This window comes from Anser cygnoides, chromosome 9, assembly GCF_040182565.1.
Source record: "Anser cygnoides isolate HZ-2024a breed goose chromosome 9, Taihu_goose_T2T_genome, whole genome shotgun sequence".
NCBI classification, from domain to species: domain Eukaryota; kingdom Metazoa; phylum Chordata; class Aves; order Anseriformes; family Anatidae; genus Anser; species Anser cygnoides.
The window spans coordinates 15,311,071-15,330,272 of record NC_089881.1 but is presented as its reverse complement, the minus strand read 5'-3'; the positions used below and the strand labels follow the sequence as shown (position 1 = coordinate 15,330,272).

The window sequence follows — 19,202 nt, the reverse complement described above, 5'->3', positions numbered from 1 at the left end:
CTTGCTGTTGTTAAGTGTACAGTCTCGGGAACAGGTAAATGCTGGAGTCTTGCTCACCAGACAGTGCCTGGGAGGTGATTTCCCTACTCTGGTTGAGGTCCCCCCTGATCCCAGTGCCTCCAGTCTGCTCCTGGGCTCGGTCCCCTTCTGGCTTCCCCAGTGATGAATTTGTTCTGTCAGCTGCATGGCCAGCTTCTGGTTGCTGCCTCTCAGGTTTGTACTATTTTTTTTCCTACCTTGGAAATATGAGCTGAGCCCTCAGGGTACAGTGTCTGTGGCTCCCAGGACAGACCCTTATTTGACATCCTCAGCTGCAGCCCTTGTAGAATTGCTGGAGCAATTCACTTAGAGCCACGTTTCACCCGTGTTGACAGTGCTGAAGCCCAGGTATAATTCATACATCGCTTTCCTTCCTTCGCCTCTTCCCCAGCAGTGCCTCGACTTTTTCTGCCCTTTCTCTCTGAGATCAAGCAAAGCTGATGGCTCTCCCATTACAAGTTTCTGTGAGCTGAATCCTAACAGCTCTGCTGCAGCAGACTGAGCAAATGGAAACCAAAAACCTGGTGCTGAGTCAATCTACATAAAATAAGGAAAAAAAAAAAAAAACACCAAACCCTACCAGCTCAGAAATTCAGACTCCCGCACACTCTCCAGACATGGATTTCTCTGTAAGTTCAGACAGATGCATTTTAAAAGGCTCAGAAGTTTTGTCCATACACAGCCATTCTGGGTGATCTAATAGGAAGAGGGGGAATGAGATATTTGGAAGGTGAGTTGATAAGTTGCAGAATGCTTTGTGAGAAGTTATCAAAATCACATTAATTGGTTAAATGTTTCTGGTTGTCCACAACTAGATTGTCAGTGAGTCTGGTAGAGCTGAACACAGAAGCTACAAGATACAAATAATTTGCAATCAGTCAGCCTCCAGAGCCAGCACGTTTGTTATTTGTTGGCATTTACACAGTTTTTACTTACAAACCTTGCTCTTATTTGACCATGTTGCTGTCTCGGTCGACTACAGCAATCCAAAACTACAGGAAACAACAGCTGGAGCTTGTAACAGTTTTCCAACTGGCCTACTCCAGCCTTTTTGGGCTAAATGTCATCCCTTCATGAAAGAAAAAAACACAAACCGGTAAGGACCATTGCTACTCCTGTTGCTTCAACAGAGCTAGCTTAATTTTATTACCTTTATACTGCCCACCAAAGTGACCCAGGGCATTGGTTGCTCTCATAACAAATGCTGAGAGATGCCAGACTCCAGGGTGTGCAGAACTATGGGCCTTTGCCTCTGAGGCCAGGCTCACAGAGCCCAAAAGCACGCTGTGCTGGATGGGTTGTCTCTGCAAGGACACAGGGATGAAACCCTAGAACCCATTTCAGTTGTATTTGTTTCTCTTCCCAAGCATGTAGTTTAGAAATACCCACAAGCACCCAAACAAGGTCCTGATTTAGGATCAGAATAGACCTTTCACATGGTTTGAGTTCTGCTCTATGAAAATCAGTTAAATCTGTTCACATCCCATCTGACGCTGACTGGTGCAGATGGACTGTAGTTACCACTCTCCTCGTTGGTACACATGTATTTGTCAACTGCATAAAAAATGCAATTGTCTCTGAAGTTACCAGTAAGCACAACACTGTTATCCCCTTCACCCTTCCCAGTCCTCTTAAGAGATGACTAGAATTAGTACATATGGTGGATTTCCACTATATTCTAATTTAAAAACAAAACATTTATTTAATATTCTTATAACCTGGCATATCCTATCTATGGCATGCAGTGTTACAAGGCTACTAGGTCAAAACATGCAGAACCTATTGTACAATATTTCGGCTGTTACCTAGATGTTTTCAATCTGTGGAAGGCTGGTGTCGTCATGAAGACACTGAACATAGCTGGCAAGGAAGCTCAGGAACTTAGTCCCTCTGAATATCAATCTATCTACACTTCAGTGACTGCAAAGCTTGGGCACTACGGAGGTCTCTCCCTGGCAATTTCAACTGGACATGCCAATATTGGGCTGCTCCTCACATCTACAATCCGGATATCAACAACAAGTCTATTCTCGTCTGTTAGAGAGCTGCTGAGCTCGGAGCATCTGATCTAAGCGTATTTATAGCAGATATTTTCCCAAATGATAAGACTGTGAAGGAACTAACACATGCCAGAAACAGAGGAAAAAATACCTCAGATCCTTAATTCTTGCTGCACATAAATACACGTTTTTCGTATTGTTGATCCACCACACAACTCTGTGAAGGGTGATGCCACTGCTGGGACAGGGTCTGCCCAGTGTGACATCTCAAGCACAAGGTACATCCCAGAGCCACCTCAAGCAGGTGGGGGGATGTCATTGGGAGGGGGGCACCCATAGGTCCAAGCTGTACCCAGGGGTGTGGGTGTTCCCTGCTCACCACCCAGGCACTCAGCCTCATCTGGCACCCAGGATCGATGAGAAACCACAGCAATGCATGAGTTACAAATGCTTCCAGTAGCAGGGAGACATGCTACTAGGTGAGCCTGTAGTTGCCTACCCTTATCTGTAGGAAGGAGACAAAGCTTGACACTTGATCTCATGGACGTTCGTGCTACCTACCATTACTGACCATGCTGTGGAGAGGCTGCAGCTCTAAAAAGACAATGCACACTCGGACACCTTCTGTAAAGGTGTTAGCGAGACACATAAATGTTGCAGAATGCTTTGTAGAAGAAGATGACTTTAATTCTCCATAACATCAGGCACAGTGATGGTCAGACACAGGGGAAGAATCGTTTACACTGGCACACCTGTAATCAGTCTAACAATTTGTACTTCACTAAAGTATGTCTGCCACAAGGTCATTTGATTGCCATCAAAGGGTTTTCCAACTCATCAACAGTTTGTTCAAGTGAATAATCAGCCGCCTTCTTAAAATCATGACTGATTTTTGTGTTGCCTGTTTTTTGCTTCCAAACAAGGTTCTTGTTATACTTTCCTCTGCTGCAGCAAAGAGACTTCTCAGGGATTTTTCTATTAGGGTATTTGCACATTTTTGACAAATCATCTGCCAGTCTATTGCTCATGAGAGGTTTCTTCTCATTTTTTCCTAAAGTTTTTCTTCCTTTTCTTTGTCATTTAATTTTTCAGTGTCATTTTCAGAACATGGGTGACAGAGAGGGGGCTCCTCTTGCCTCGTCTGTGCAAGGAGATGTTTCCCTGTTATTCATGGCTTCCTGCTGACTCCTTCCTTTGTGCCACCACAGCTCAGTGGGAAACCAGACTGCATCGCTCATCCACTCCAACACCTTTCCCAAGGAGGTGTTATGGCTGAGGTGCCCCCCAGCACTCCGCCGGCATGGTCTCAGATGAATTTTCTGTTATGCTGCACTGTATCTGCCTGGGGCCAGTTCATCAGGCAATCCAGATCACGTCGCATGCTTGGTGAAGCGGGAAATAGTGATGACAGGCAATCTTTGTGCCATCTGCCACAATTATTAGCAACTGATGTTTTATTTATCTCCAAATCAGCCATGAAGACACTGACTTCCATTAGAAACATGTTCGATAGCAAGTTTTCATCTTTTGAGATCTGCTGGTTAAAGGATGAAGAACCACAAGCCTGCCATTAATGCACACGGGGTTGCTTACAAAAGACTGCCATGTCTATGTACCTACAGTTACCAGCCAAGCTGGAAATACCGTTGATTGGAAAAGGTTATTTGGGAATAGCTAATCCCATAAAGCCATGTTCATTGGCTACTAATACTGACACCGTGAAATTCCATACGTAGGCAACTCCACACTTACCTTCCCAGTACTGAGATCCAGTCTGGGAATGAAGCTGCAATTACTCCTACAGATTCACAAAGTATTTGAGTTTCCTATTCATAGAAAATTCCATTGTTCTGGTTATTTTTCCTCTCCTGTTATCAAAACAGAGCACAAATAGCAGATGACATTATTGTTTACCATGAAGAAAATGTTTTCTTAGCAATCTGCATCCATAGTGAGAGGAAAGCATTTAATTCACAATTTAACTTTATTTTTTTTTAACACAAACATTTAAAATGTGCTATACCAAGAGTGTCAAAAACACGTTGGCATTTCATTTCTGTTTTGTGTACAGTATGTTTTGTTGAAACTAGTCCCTTTGAAACACTTCAACTTAAACAAAAACTAGTCCCTTTGAAACACTTCAACTTAAACAAAAACAGCATTTTCCTTTGAAAAACAACTTCATTATAAACATGCAATCAGGTCTGCTTTGGTCATCGCACTGGCCTGTTTCTACATATTGGCCCAGCATACTCAGTTTTCAGTGTTTGCAGTTTCTCAGTATTCTAAGATTTATTAAAGAATTAGGTCAGTGATGCCATGAGCTCCTCAACCAACACTTTAGCAACTGAAAAGCCTCCAACTGTATTCTTATGGCTAGCTGGAATAAATCAACATGTTTGCATATCAGATCATACCAGCTCCTCAAATCGCACTATGTTAGTGAGTCAGGTCCAAGAACTCGGCTGCAGAGAATGTCTTACTACCTCTTTCCTCTTATATATTGCCAACACAAATGGAGATGTCTCTGAAGACGGTAATCCATGCCTTCTGCTTTGCTCACACTCTTTCAATGTATGCTGTTGCCAGTAAAAGAAAACCCTGCTCCTTTCATGCTTATATTTTAATTGCATGCTCCTTTCTGTAGGCAGGCGAAAGTAACATCTATTGTTTTGTTTCCCATCTCTGTCTCAAATACATCTGCTCCACTTGTGGCGATGCACTAGAGAACAGCTGTTTGCTCCCATTCAGCATCAGCCCTGCTGACACATGTTCATTTACCTGCATTTAACAGCCTGAAAGTGTTGGAAAGCATTTCAAACTCACTCACTATCCCCTTCAGATTTACTTTCATGAAAATAAAAATCAAGTACTGGTGAAGTCCCTTAATATCTGCATCTGTTTTGGCTACTTTCATCTACTCGGCAGCACAATCCTGCCAGAGCCCTGGCTCATCCAAACAACAGTAAATGCGCAATTGGTCTACTCTTGTCCAGCATTTGACAAAAAGCTGGACCTGAATTAAGAAAACTGAGGGCATCTGGGCTATGTCACAGACACCACCACCTTGCATCTCTGCTTTGCTTTGTTTTTAGAAGTGAGCCAGACCACTCGCACGCTGCTCTCTTAGCCCTGCCAGGCTCCCACACACTGTCATCGCTGGGAAGAGGCCCGGAGCTCACTCCAAACCTCGTGCTTTGCTCAGTGCAGCTATACTGCTTGCAATTCCTCTTACATGAATTTTATGTCTTGAGGTCACCACCTTTTTGACTAGATCAAGATGATTTAACTTCCCATCCTCATTGCAAATTTATCTGGCTTTCTTTCTTGCCTGTCCGTATCTGAAGCTTCTCAATAACCATTGTAGCAAGCATCCAAATCCTTCTGGTTGCTCTGCACACTAGGCTGGGTATTAGAGGGAGACAGACTTAGCAGGTGGCTGGGGCTCACTGCCTGGCTGCACTCCAGCCTGCTGCCTTTCTTTATCTTCCCTCATTTACTCCTCTCTGTAATCCAGCAACTTGCACCCTGCCCTTCTACCCCTCCGTTGTCAAAGTATCTTGGCAGTTCACAGTCCTTAGCACATTCTTCCTCTCCATCCTCCATAGGAAAGGACATACGTGCCAGGTGCTACGTAGATGTCAGGAGTTGCTTTCTACTCTAAAGAGGTTCCGCTCTTATTTTGAGCAATCCCAGCTGCCAAACATAGCCCGAGAGGACAGCTCCTGCAGGTACTGCAAGTCTCCTCAGTTTGGTCCTGCATACAATGAAGAGGTCAGCACAGCAGATGCTTTTGAGCAGTGACTTCATCAGCAAATGTGGTCCCAGTCTGTGTGCAGACACCTGTCTGCCAGTTACCAGCCCAATGCTGGAGCAGCCGGATCTGAGCAGCCTGCAGGGTGTCACCTCCTGTCACCGCTTGTTTCAGTTCGGTGCACAGCTTATATTTAGCCTTTAGTAGGTGATGTTATGAGAGGAGATGGAACAAGGAAAGATGTGACAGAGGAAATAGATCACATTGTTCCCATTAAAAAGTGTATTAATCCTGGCATTTTTACTTGTACTTTTATTTATGGTAATTTTTTTTTTTTCCCTCCCCAGAAAGAGCACTTGACAGGCAAATAGCAGCTCTCTGTTATAGTACTATGAAGTGAAAGCCTGGCCTCTCATTTCGCAGACTAAAGCTAACTCTTATTATCCTGCATTTAGCCAATACTTCTCCTGATACATTAAAATAAGATCAACTTGCCCAAAAGCACACTCCAGGGCTATTGTTGAGAATTCACAGCTGCGTGGCTTGCACCTTAACAGCATTTCCCATTAGCTGCCGTCACCTTTATTGCTCAATTGGAATACCCACTACATTATTAGATTTTCATCACTTTCCTCTCAGGTTGGCATTTGGCCTTTCTTTTTAAGTACCATGTGCTGGGTGTAGCGAGGGACAGCTAGAAGCTCTTGCTGTACAGAGCAGGAGCAGAACAGATAGGATTAATGCTACACAGTAGTACATCAGTATTTTCCTTTCTTTCTGAAGGGTGGAAAGCACCAAAGAAAGACTACAAAGCTCTGCTCTGAGATACTTGGAACCAGCTCTTCTCTATCAGCAAATAACATTGTTAGTAAATGGCAGGGAGAATCCTTACAAGTCACACCTCTGTTTCCTCAAGCAATTCCCTTAAGGGTCCCCATCATTAACTAATTAGTCACAGCTTGTAGGTTCCATCAGCTGTGTCTGAGGATTATAGCAAGGCAAGCAAGCCCCCCCACAAATGGTTGTGAAGCAGGGTTGGGTTGAGGTAGATTGCTACATGTATGCTTTGGAAGCGATGGTTACTGGAGATAACTTTTCCTATGGATCAAAATGGTAAAGTACCAATTACTATTTCCCTTAAGAAAAAAAAAATCTAGATATCTGTATTTTTGGATACCTTACTCTAAATAACTGCTCTTGGTTACATGCAGACCTTATTGTAGAACAGAGATAAACTTCTGCATCTGTTAAGCTTAGCTTGCTCAGCTTGAGTACAGATTCTGTATTTTCTCTATGGAAAAAATGGAAGGCATGTGTGCTGGTACTTCACCCTGTTATTTTCAAAAAGAACTCCTTTGAGTTTCAGGGATCCTAGTGTTTGCATAAGTGACTAGATCGCTCTCTTCTGGGTGTCCCCAAATCCTGTTAATGTTGAATGGGTGTTCTTACTACTGAGCTCAATAGTGTTTAGCGCTCATCTTCCTCTCCAGGTTTTTGTCAAGTTAGTCCTTCTTATCAAGCTACCCTAGACTTGCTGTCACAATGCACAGCTTATTCTTGACAGTCCCAGTCTTGATAAGCTCACCCCCCCTACCTCCTCATTTTTATTTTTTTCCTTCTGACTATCTACAAATCCTTCTCTGCTGGCCCATTTGGTTTCGGCAAGAAAAGGGTAACCAGGTCATGCAAAATCCTGACATTGTGCTCATGACTTGTGCCGCACAGCAGTTGGATATCCAGTAAGGATAAATACAAGTGAAATCTACAACCACTTTGCACTTTCCCCACCGTGTCATCAGATATAGCTAGTACAGGCTGACTAACACGTTGGGAGTATATCACACCCTTCCAAAGTGCCTGGAGGGTGGAGGATGTGAGTTGGTGATTTTGTCCTGTTCTGCCTTTTCAGAGATGTCTGTGAAGCCCTGTGCTCCCAATGTACAGCTTCTTATACAAGGGTGATGTGTTCAGTCTTCTCCTTGCAGCTGGAGCCCCCAGCAGCTGTGCTTCCCTCTTAACCCTTGCCCTGCCTCCAGGGCCAGACAGTCTTCTACAGAGACTAGTGGCGTCACCTGCAGATAAAGTCAGACAATTTCCCACAGGTCCAGCCTAAAAGGCAGGTTATCCTCAGAAAATGCAGCCAGCAACTCACACTTCTTTCTGCATTAAGTGCACATCAGAGGGGACGCTAAGGGGTGAGCAGGGGCTCTTTGGGTAGGGTTGGCAGCGTGGGGCTTGGCTGGGTGCTGCCCTGCTCAGAGCTCTCCTCCTGGCATCCACCTTTCGTGGGCACAGGGGTCGTTTGCAGTTCTACCACAAGACAACACACCTTGCCACTCTGATGAGGCAGCTCTTTTGAAGCGTCTTGCTTGCTCAGGACACTTCTGCATGGAGGCGTCAGCTCCTATTGCATTACTGTGTGTACTGGGAGTGCTGTGATATTTGCTCTGTGCTCAGGATGGGAGCTCTTCTAGCCTCCCCCACCCACTTCACATGCAGATACACACACTTCAAGCTGTCCGGTATATCTCCAGAGAGTGGAAAGTAGTTGCTAAAAATACTTATGTACAAGTTATTTATGGCCTGGCCCACATCAACCCTGTGGCACCCATTACACAATGCAGCACAAAGAAGCCCTTATCTGGAGGAGCTCAGAGCCAGTTTTACAGCCCACAAGTAACCAAAGGGCAATCCTACTGGCTTTTCAATTGAATCCTAGGAATTTGAGGTCCAGGCATTCAATTTAGGTGTCAAATCTCGTTCAGCGGGATCTGCCAAGTTTCTTTCTTCTGATTTGCATGGAGCTCTGGTAGAAGGGATCAGAAAATGCTGCACTACTCAAAGGCATGGTATCCCTCTACCAAACAACTGGGGGCAGGAAAAAGCAGATCTTCCCAGCTGGAATTTAGTTCAAGATAATTATTTTCTTTCTCTCTTCTGTAGAAAGATTTGCAATAATCCATGGAAAAGGAGGGAGGCTTACCCCTTAGCTGGCACTGGGCAAATACCCTTTGTTGGGCACAGAAATTGGATTTGGTTCACAAATGCACATCTGGTCTGGGTGGCTTTTGGCTCAAATCCCAATAAAGCCATAGGGAATTCATAAAAACCCTTATTCTTTATTCATAACTAGGTCTGAAGAACAGAAATGACTCAAAACACAGTGCAAGGAAGTTCCATCCTTTTCTTCTGGACCATATCCACTTTCAGATAGCTTCTGATTACACTTGTGTTCCATAATGGCCTCGTGGGTGCTGATCTTTAAAGGTCTGTACTAAAACTTCCAGCTTTCTCTGTTATGGTGAGGACATGAGAAGCAAGCTTATGCAGGTAAGAAATTAGAAGATACTTTTGATGTAATGGTACTGGTGGGACAAAACTATAAAGAGGTTACAGGAGTATTAGCACTCCTTTGCCTGCCAGCTCACGAGTCAGAGGTGGTCAGAGCATAATTCCTTGGTTTACTTATAAGGTGGCAGGGAAAAAGCAGTGGAAGCCTCACCGCTCTCAGGCTAGGACTGCTCACATCAGTCTCCAATTCCCCTTGGGGTCACTCACCATCTCAAGGAAATCAGATTGGTTTGACACACTTGTTCTCATCAAATCCCTGGAGGTGGGTCCTTATCTTCTTATTCTTTTGCTGCTAATGATGGGATGCTCAGTAATTGCTCACATGTCCTGGCTCCTGGACAGACTAATCCCCAGAGCCTCTCTCTGCCCTCTGAGGAGCATTACGCTTGCCCTCCTCTACTCCTTTGGGACCCTTACTGTCATCTTTGCTTCCTCAAATGCAATCGTTAATGTTTCAGAGGTTTAGTTCAGTTAATTCTTTAAGCACTCTAGGGGGAATTTCAGCACTCCTTGCCAGCTTGAGCACATGCTTTTTCTTTAAGCCTAGATATTTCTTTAATTCATTTTTCCTCTATGCTGCTTTGGAGTAATCTATTCTCTTACAATAATTAGCCATGCTAATTGCTTGGTTAGAATTGACTTGTCGATTAAAAATGGAACAAAATAATTCTGAGTGTTTCAGCTTTGATCTGTTTTTCACTACTGAAACTTCTGTGCTGTGCAGTGGGCAGGTAGCTCCTTTTGTCACAGCCTGTTCCTTCCCCCCTGCACCTCTGCCTCCCCTCTTGCAGATAGCCAGGCCAGAGCACTCCCTTTTCAGGGCTTTTCATAGCAAAAGGGATAGAAAGAAGCCTTCAGAGCTGGAGAACTGGGCAGGACATACATGCTGGCAACACCTGTCTGCTTCTGAGCAAACGTTGGCAGGATTGCAGGACTTTGCCTGCAGCACTTGTGTGCAGGTGAACAGTTCTGAAGGGAGTTTGTGCACTTTTATGCATTTGCTCCTCCTGGTGCTATTACCTCTGCCTTGGTTAGATTTCAGCTGAGGCCACCGCCAGCAATTTCCCTCTGGTCCCACAGCGGTACCTGAGCTGGTGTTTGTGTCTCACACACAAGGAGAACGGCAACAGAACTGCCCAGCAGTACTGCCCATGGTTTGGCCACTGAGGACATATCTATACAACATGGCCGTAAAGCCACCCCATTTAGAGACATGTCCGGGAAACAGGAGGAGAATTACTTCTGGTTAACACCTTCTATTGCTTGCTGGCATTCCTGAGTTGTTCTTCTGCTGGATGATTATCAGCTGCAACTGCATGCATTTGGAAAAGAGCATTAGATTTATTTTCCTGATGTTTTTCTACCTCTTGCAGGTGTCAAGAGCTAAGGAACATAATCTGTGAAAGTCAAATGGCCAAGTTCTTGTTCTTCCGATCTAAATCAGTTACTGCCTACTAAGATCTGTAGCAAACTAATGTGTGTGAGATTATCATACATCGGCTGCTGTGGTTTTCCTTCCTGTGAAGCACTTGGCTATTATCAGATTCAAGTTCTTGAGTATCTGGGTTGGGTTATGGAACAGTTTGTCTTGTGTCTCTACAAGCGTCAAACAACAACAACAAAAAAAAAGGGGGGGGGGATTCTAAAAGCCTTGTAATCATCGTTTTAATCAATCGTTATCTTCAGGCTGATCTGCTTTTGGAAGGGCTGCTTTTGGAAGCACGGATTGCCACCTGCATGCACTATAGTTGATAGTGGATGCAAGCAGTTTGCCCGTACAAGGGCAGCCCGTGTGTTACAGATACATTCTCGGTGTGCACACCCACTTTTAAAATTAACTTCGGGGCTCTTAGGAAGGGCAGGGCCATCCTCAAAGCCGAACCACCTTCCAACTCTCCTTGCTTGATGCCACCTACTGGCAGACGGGAGCTCTTAGAAGAGCACAAAATTTGGGGAACACCTCATCTTTAGGAAAGTGGCACTGCAAGTAGTAGTTATTCTTGGAGTTGCAAAGATTAAGCCAGATGAGGTTGCTCTCAATTATCTGCTGGCATTAACCAAGTCACTGAATCCATGGCAGAGCCCAGCACAGGCATGGCTCATCAGAGTTGGCCCAGCTGTCATCTAGAAAAGCCCAACAGGAAACAACCTGTAAAAGTGAATTGTATGTCTGTGTGTCACAGAAGCCACAGAAAAAGAACTTCCTTAAAAACTTACGTCACATCCACAGCACGGATGTGGAGCCAACGCTCATCAGCAGTTTCAAACCTGGCCACTCGCACTTCATGCAAGTCTATTCCAGTTTCTTCCAAACGCTTTTATGGTAGATCTGAGTGACCTAACAAAGGGAGCCAAACACTTTTCCCCAGCCAACTGTATCCCAACTGATTGCACTGATTTGCATCAAATCCTAATTAAGGCTAAGATTTCGGGTGTAAATGTAGATAATAACTAAATAAAGCATATTTCATTTGGTTAAAATTTGCAACCGAGCTAGTCACCCAATTAAACCTTTCCTCTTTTATTCACAAATTAGCTGAGGCAGACTTCAATTTTTACTGAGTCTACTGAATGATTTCAGACAATGGCTTACAGCCTGCCTGGAATATCCATGTCAATAGATATTTGCCCAAAAGCTAAAGATTATTTCTGGCTTAAGTTTTCCATCAAAACTCATTTATGGTCTCAAATGTTTGTTCGTTTGGCTTAGTGAGCACTAGAGCTGTGTCTTTTATTTTTAGTGTTTTTGCCTGAGTATTTGAGAAAATACTAATATTTACTTATCAAAATATCTAGGCAGATACAGTCTGAGCTTCTGTAGAATGCCCAATTTATACATAAAAACATGAAAAAGTATGTTTTCCATCACGTGATCATAAACCTGTTTTCTGATAACAAGAATTGACTGTATGAGAAATTCCAAATGGAATTTTGATTTCTTCCCTTTTCTGTGATGCTAAGAACTCTAGCTGCATTTGCTTTCTTGGATTATCTGTAGTAAGTTTTTCTAATTTAGCAAAGAGAAACTAGAATTTTCAAAATATTTAGTATTTATTCCTATAAAGAGAAATAGTTTATTTATATACAGTATTTTTGAATAATTTACTTTCCATACAGCTCAGCTGTCCCAGCTATCTAGATATCCTCTCTAATTCCTCTCTTTGCCTGCTACTGTTTAAACAAAGATCATCTTTATTATTTTTCCAACTAAAAGCTCTTTTAATAGCCACTTACACTGAGCATACATCACAAAGTCTATGGCCCCATAGATCACAAATTATGAGATCATTGGCTGATGAATTGTCAATTGTTTCCAAAGGGTTTGTAGGCAACACAGTTTTGGAAAGGAATGTAGAGAGCCTATTTTTGCTTCTATTATTCATCCATTCCTTTTTCCCCCGAAATAGCCTCTTTTCAGTTCCAGTGCATGTGCAAACTAGAAATAACATCAGCCCTGGAGGATTTTCCTTTACCATTCCCTCAGACATTCGTTCCCCAATTTAGGGTGTCTGTTCTCAACTTTTCAGAATAGCATCTCCTTCCCCTGCTCCGTGCCACATGCCTCCCGTACAGCGGCAGTGACCGGGCTGCCTCGGGAGATTCTTATTTAGGCCAAAGTAAGTCGGAACAACCCCTCTGCTTGTCTTCTGCCCAGGGACCTGACTTCATCCATCAGAATAGATGGTGCAAAAGTCCCTGTTCTCTGCTTTGTAGTCACTAGAGGGCAAAGCAGGTCTCTGTAAGGCAATCCTGCAGCCCGAAGGGGGCTGACCTGGCACAGCTCCTGCCTTTGGCTCAGGAGGCTCTGATGCGGGGATCCTGCCTGCAGGGGCAGAGCTGGACGTACCCAGCCTGGCTGCTGAGCCTCAGCTTGCTCTGTAGCAGCTGCAGTGCTGGCAGACCAGCAGCAGGGAATTTCTGGGGTTGCCCAGGTTTACCTGGGACATGGTCACGTTTGCCCAGAGACAGCAGTTCTCGTGTGTTTCTGCTTTTGGAGCACAGGGTTGGCATCTTTGATCTTGTTTTGCTTTTATAAGAGTATTTACATAAGGTCAGGGCAAGGGGCCTTGTAATCCAGAGTCCAACCACCCATGTGTCTATTTATCCAGAAAATCCTCCCAAATAGCTGTGCTCTGTGTCTCAGATACTCCAGAAAGCAGAGCCGGGACCTTTGTAGCTAACGTGATGTTTTCTTCTTGAATTTCTCTGTTTAAAGTACTTTTGTTATGTTCTCACCCATTTGTTTCTCTTTCGGGGTGAAAGGCTCTAGTGAATGTCCAAACCACTAGATACACTAAGTCATTCATGCTGTACAGCAGATCAGGAACCACCCCCTGAAGTCAGTGTAAAGCTAACCTGGGGAGGCAGAGGAGGAGTGAAATCTGGAGATGACAACTCCAGAGCACAGGAAGGGTTTTCAGTCTACAGGGCTTTACCCCAAGATGGGGAGTCAGCTCATAAATTGCCTCTCAGGTGGGTCAGTACACCTGACCTTGAGCCAAAACCAACAAAGCCTGTGCGTGGGCCTTGCTCCTGTGAAATGGTAATTGCTTTGGGAGTTGTGCTCAAAATCTCCAGCTAGAAACAGGACATACATCTCCTATCCATCTCCTTTAATTTCAGTATCACTCTTCACTATTCTCCTCAGTCGTGTAGGTATCAGATATTGTTCAGTAAGTGCAAGAAGTAATCAAAAACACACAGATGTGGGGGAATGACCGTTGTTTACTGAAGGGGTTTTATGACAAAGCAGAGTTCCATGACAGTCAATAGGAGGATGTTCCATTCTGTCATGCAACATGTGGCCTTACTGCAGGAAAGATAAAGATCTAAAGCTACTTTTTTTTTTTTTTAAACCCATTTAAAATTATGCATCTGAATGCCTAGTCTGGGCTTTTTGATTGCTAAGCAGCCACAGCTCACACTGAGCACGGGGATAATTTTAAGTTTTCACCACTTCTAGAAAATAGGCCATTAAATAGGTCATTAAGTATAGCATTAGCTGCCTCATTTCAGCCACCCAAGCTGAAGAAATCTGGCTGTTGAAAGGCAAACAGAGGCTCAGATTAGCACTGGGTTCAGACTGGCTGGCCACGCCATTGTTTGCTACAACATATATGGCACTGCAACTGCACGAGCGTCCTGGGAGCCTTCAAACAGATACCATGAAGTCCAGACTGGTATTTAATAACCCGTCTCCTCAAAAGGAATTTCACCTTTTCTGGAAATGTGTTTCCAGAACACAGAGGAGATCCACACCAGACACAGGACCTCTAAAAGTGGTAATCAGTTTTATGGTTTTAGGTTATCGATTCATGCCTGGTTCAGGATGGAAAGTCATTCAAACATTGGCTCTCGGTATGCTGCTGTGAAGTGAGCTGACCGTTGTCCCTTTTGGAGCCTGGCTGTCCACAGGAGAAACACCCAGGTTCCTCTCACGAGCAGCCATCAGTCCCCTGGGAAGATGAGACTGGCTGTACTGACTTAGTGCAGAGGCCCGTCTATCCTGATATGCTGTCTCCAGCAGTGACAAAAGCAGACCGTGGGAAAACATGGAAGAACTCAGCAAGGCCATATGACTTCTCCCAACTCCAGTTAGTTGCTGCTTAGGAACTTTCAGAGTCAGAAGGAGTTTCTGTGTATTTAGTAACTTTCAATGCATTCCTCCTTCAGGAAGTTACTCTGTCCTCCTTGGTCTCACATAGAATTGTAGCATCCACAACATCCTAACATGGGGATAAGCTAAACAAATCTAAATCTGAGAAGTACGAGAGAATGGATATGAGCAACAGTTGGAAGCAGCAGGAGAAAGCAAGCTGGCTCTCTGCTGGCTCAATTTTTCCTTCATGCAGCTATAAGGAGGTCTTTTCCCAGCATGCTGAATCTCTGGATGTGCTGAAACATTTTGTGAAGAATCAGGAAGATTTAAAAAAAAAAAAAAGTATTAAGTACTTAGCATGAACATGAGCAAATGAAACCAACAGTGGCACTATGGGATGTCCCCACCCAAACCCACATGAGTTCTGTAGGTCCCGGAAACAGAACTGAGGTCTCAAATAGCATCATTGTACTGCAGAGAGCTCTCTTTTTCTGAAACATTTAATGATAAATGTTTAAACAGCTGCCCTCATAGGATTCAGGGAAGGAGAGCAGTAAGGCATTGTCTTGTATTAAAGCCACAACTGGAGCTTGGCCAGAGCTGAAGAATTTGTAGGTGACCTGAGTACATTTTTCATGCATTTTGCTGAATCCCCTGCATGGCGTAACTTTCTCTGTGGGAGATTTAGCCAAACAGTCCAAAGAAAAGAAAGAAATGTGGACAAACCAGCTTCTGTGATTTATTGCCTCAAAGCCATTCACTACAGATTGTCCCAGCTGGTCATAAACTACATATTTCCTACTTCAGTGGAGGGGAAGAAGGGTACTGGATGCACATTTTACCGAGATAGAGATCTCTATTCTTTAATTTATCTCATACGCTTAGGACAAATGAATAGTAGTGTTGATCTTATCCCCTGCTTAATTTCTAGTTTATTTTTCTTTGCTCTATCCCCCCCTCCTTCTTCCGCTCCTCCCCACCAACGTCAGGTGAGATTTACAGAAAGAGAAATAGGCCCATCCCTTATTCAACAAGATGGGAAGTTTCTTACACTAGCTTTGTATTTGGCTGGAGGGTTGATAAAATTCTTAAATCAATAACCTTGGAGATCAAGGCAGAGCAAACCTTATTCATCTCAGTTCCTTAGTAACTGTAATGCCTCATCTGGTATGATCCTAGAGAATACAAATATTCAAGGAGTAGAGTCCTTAGTTGTTTTTTTTTTTTTTTTTCTTTTAGCACAGCTAATTGTGATTTTCTTCCAAAATACGGATTGAAGCTACAGATCCATTAATTAAAAACACTGTGAAGTCCTGAGTGTGTGTCTGCATTAATGTTTCAGTTCAGATCGGGAGCTCGCTTTGGAAGTAAATTGTTTTGCATTATGGTGTCATCGTAAGAGTACTTGAATTAGTGCCCTTTTGGAGGAAATTTATCTGTAATATGTGCTCCCCTAATCCATTTTAGTCACTACTGGGCAATCAATCCCTAAGGCCAGACTATGGATAGCATGAACTGGAAAAGAAAAAAAAAGAAAAAAGAATCCAACCATGAGATATACGTACTGTGAATGTCAAGTCCTCAGCAAAAATTCTTGTGGCCCATGGCTTTGCTCTTCTTAGTCCACACTACTTAACAATGCAGATACAGTCCTAGAAAATCCACAGATGGTCCTCAATTAATTTGAAGGCTTCATAGCTAAGCAATTCCAGCATAAACAACAAAGAAACAGTAGGAAATTAAATGAGTGATAGACCAGATGATGTCTGGCCCTTCATGATAGGACAAGGGGTAATGGCTTTAAACTTAATGAGGGGGAATGTAGATTAGACATTAGGAAGAAATTCTTCCCTCAGAGGGTGCTGAGGCCCTGGCCCAGGCTGCCCAGAGAAGCTGTGGATGTCCCATCCCTGGAGGTGTTCAAGGCCAGACTGGATGCTGCTGTAGTCTGCATTTCTTTTTCTTGCCAATGTATGCAGGAAATCACTTAACGTGAAGGCATTCATCCTTTGGAGCACAATCCTGCCCACCTGTGGCACCAGTGTCCCAGCCCCATTGATAGCTCATCCTCAAGGCCAGAGGCCCACCGAGCCCCACACAAGCATGGGTCCCTGTGTCTCCTGTCCTCCCACACCCTGCATCTCCGCTACCCCTTCAGACAACTGTAATTAAATCCGTCATTCGTCAGAGCTGCCTGAGGTACAGTACCTACGGTGTTACGGGGGCAGAGGTGCAGCATGACCACGGCTGCTCTGTTAGGCGTGGGATTAAGTGTTCCTTGCCATCACACCTCTGTTTCTGCATGCCAGCCCCACGCTCTCACCTGAGTGTACACACTTGGCTTTTCTTCTGGTGACAAAGAAGTCAATTCAAATCAACTGAGGCTGATTCTTTTGAGAGGGAAAGAAGAGAAAGCGAGCGAGACGGGCCGGCACACGTCTGATCCTCCCGAAGCTGCTGCGTAGGTGGTGAGGGCCGAGCAGCGTGCCCTGCTCTGAGCTGCCTCGGTGAAGTGGCGATGAAAAAGTGGGCACGACCCCCACCACCTCGCTGCCCACCATGATTAGAGATCCTCCAGAAGTGAGCTGGGAGGTCGCTTTGTTCAAGTGTTGGCAAGACCTCTGAGTTTCCAGCGGCAGATTGTGAAAGGTTTCTTGGTTTATTCCTTGGGGCTTTCTGTAAAATGACTGAATGCAAGCTTCTTTCTCTTTCTCTCTCTTTCTGACACATGCATGCAGGTGCTAACACCCCACCTTATGTCAACCACCATCTCAATAATAAGAGAATCACTTTATCCTTGATTTTATACCTATAAGCAACTCAGCTCCAGTCGGTATGAATAATTAAAAGGAAGCTCATGGTGGTGCTGCAAATCAGAATAAAATGTGATGTCTTATATATTTCTTGTTGAAGTATTTTATAATTAAAAATGGCAAAAAAATTAAGTATGTTCTGGAAAAGGTTAATAGTTCTGATCTTTTGCTAAAAAGCACTTTGGCTGAAAGTTTGTTTTCAATTAAGATGTATTACCTCTTCAATAACTTAGAGTTTTAAATATGCTTTTTGCAAGACTTTTAAGGAAATTACAGACAGTTAAAATGTAAAGGATTGTTAACAACTCTGGCAAAATATCCTACCAGACCTACTTTTTTCTAATTTGGTTTTAAATCCATGAGGCCTGATGCAGTGATGTACTGTGCCCTCAGCACCCATGAACCCCATGGTCTGCCTTCTCAGTGTAATTTTGGTCAATGCATGTAACAGCACTTTGGGGCTCTATCTTCTCCCAGACCATCTCGGTAGCAGCCTTGCCCTCTTCTTGCCCATCCTTTTCCCAGGCCTTTGTGGACACAGATTCCATGGAAGCAGGCTGATACGAGAGAATTTATCAGCCAACCTTCACCTTCTGTGCAGACATGAGAGCTGTGTATGGAAATTCATCACAAACACAGACCCTGAAACCCAATGTGCAACCTTAGGATTTAAGGACACATTCAAACTTAGCAAAAAGTAGTGATTCAGTGAACATGAAAAGTCATGGCCTTTGTTTTGCGGCTTATGTATGACATCCATTTCTGCAGCCACAGTATTTTCCGAAAGGGGTTTCCCACCTGAGCACCTCACTGATCTGTTTTTATGCTGTGGAGAGGTTACAGCACCGTGCTGGACATTGTTTCCTTTTACATACAAGGTGTTGGTAACACTCTGTTTTGCAAATGAGGCATTTCATAAACTATGATGAGAATAAGGAACTACTCCAGCTGGGGGAGGGTGAAATGGAATGAGAGGGAGGAGAGAGCAGAGAATAACTTTGCAGACAAATCCTCCACACTATTGAATTTTGCTGGCAGAGAGTAACAAAACAAAACAAAAAAATCAACAACAACAACAACAAAAAGTCCAACAACACACAAAAATACATCAGAGAAATCATGCTTCAATTCTCTACCATCTTTTTCTCTTTCATTTGCTAGTTCAAAATACCTAAAGGTATGCTGCCCTCCTTGAAATGGCCTCTTTAAAAATTAAGTGTACATTTCAAAGATTGCGTACAATATAAATCTTTGTGTTTGGCTTGGAGAAATATTTGTTGAGTGGAAAGGAAAAAGGAATTTAAGTAGCTGGTAGTAATTAAATGTTCCAACACTGCCTGAACAAAACACATTGAAAGTAAGGATAGGTCTTGTCTGTGCAGGACAGGAGTTGCATCTTGTGACTTTAGAAAAGAATTGGAGCTCTTGACAGGGCACTGCAAAATCAAACACCCCCAAGACCTGTCAGACACACCTAGAGATGGGTAAATTCACACTTGTGAATCTGATGGTGCCATAGTGGATGCCATGGTGGGACTGGATGTCTCAGTGTTTGTCCCTGGTCCTGGGCAGGGTCCTGACCTCTCTGTGGCACAGCTGTACCATTGGTGGGGCTGTTACTGGTGAGTTCAAAGTGTACTGTATCT

The 19,202-nt window shown here is 43.8% G+C and overlaps 1 protein-coding gene across 1 annotated transcript in view; it reads left to right on the top strand.

The window, feature by feature from the left end:
- Positions 1-8,982: 8,982 nt before the first annotated feature.
- Positions 8,983-19,202, top strand: part of OSTN (osteocrin) — a 138,829-nt gene continuing 128,609 nt past the window's right edge. The window contains exon 1 of the mRNA XM_048076715.2: positions 8,983-9,123. The gene's annotated coding sequence lies outside the window, so the exon portion shown is untranslated. The remainder of the gene's footprint in view (positions 9,124-19,202) is intronic.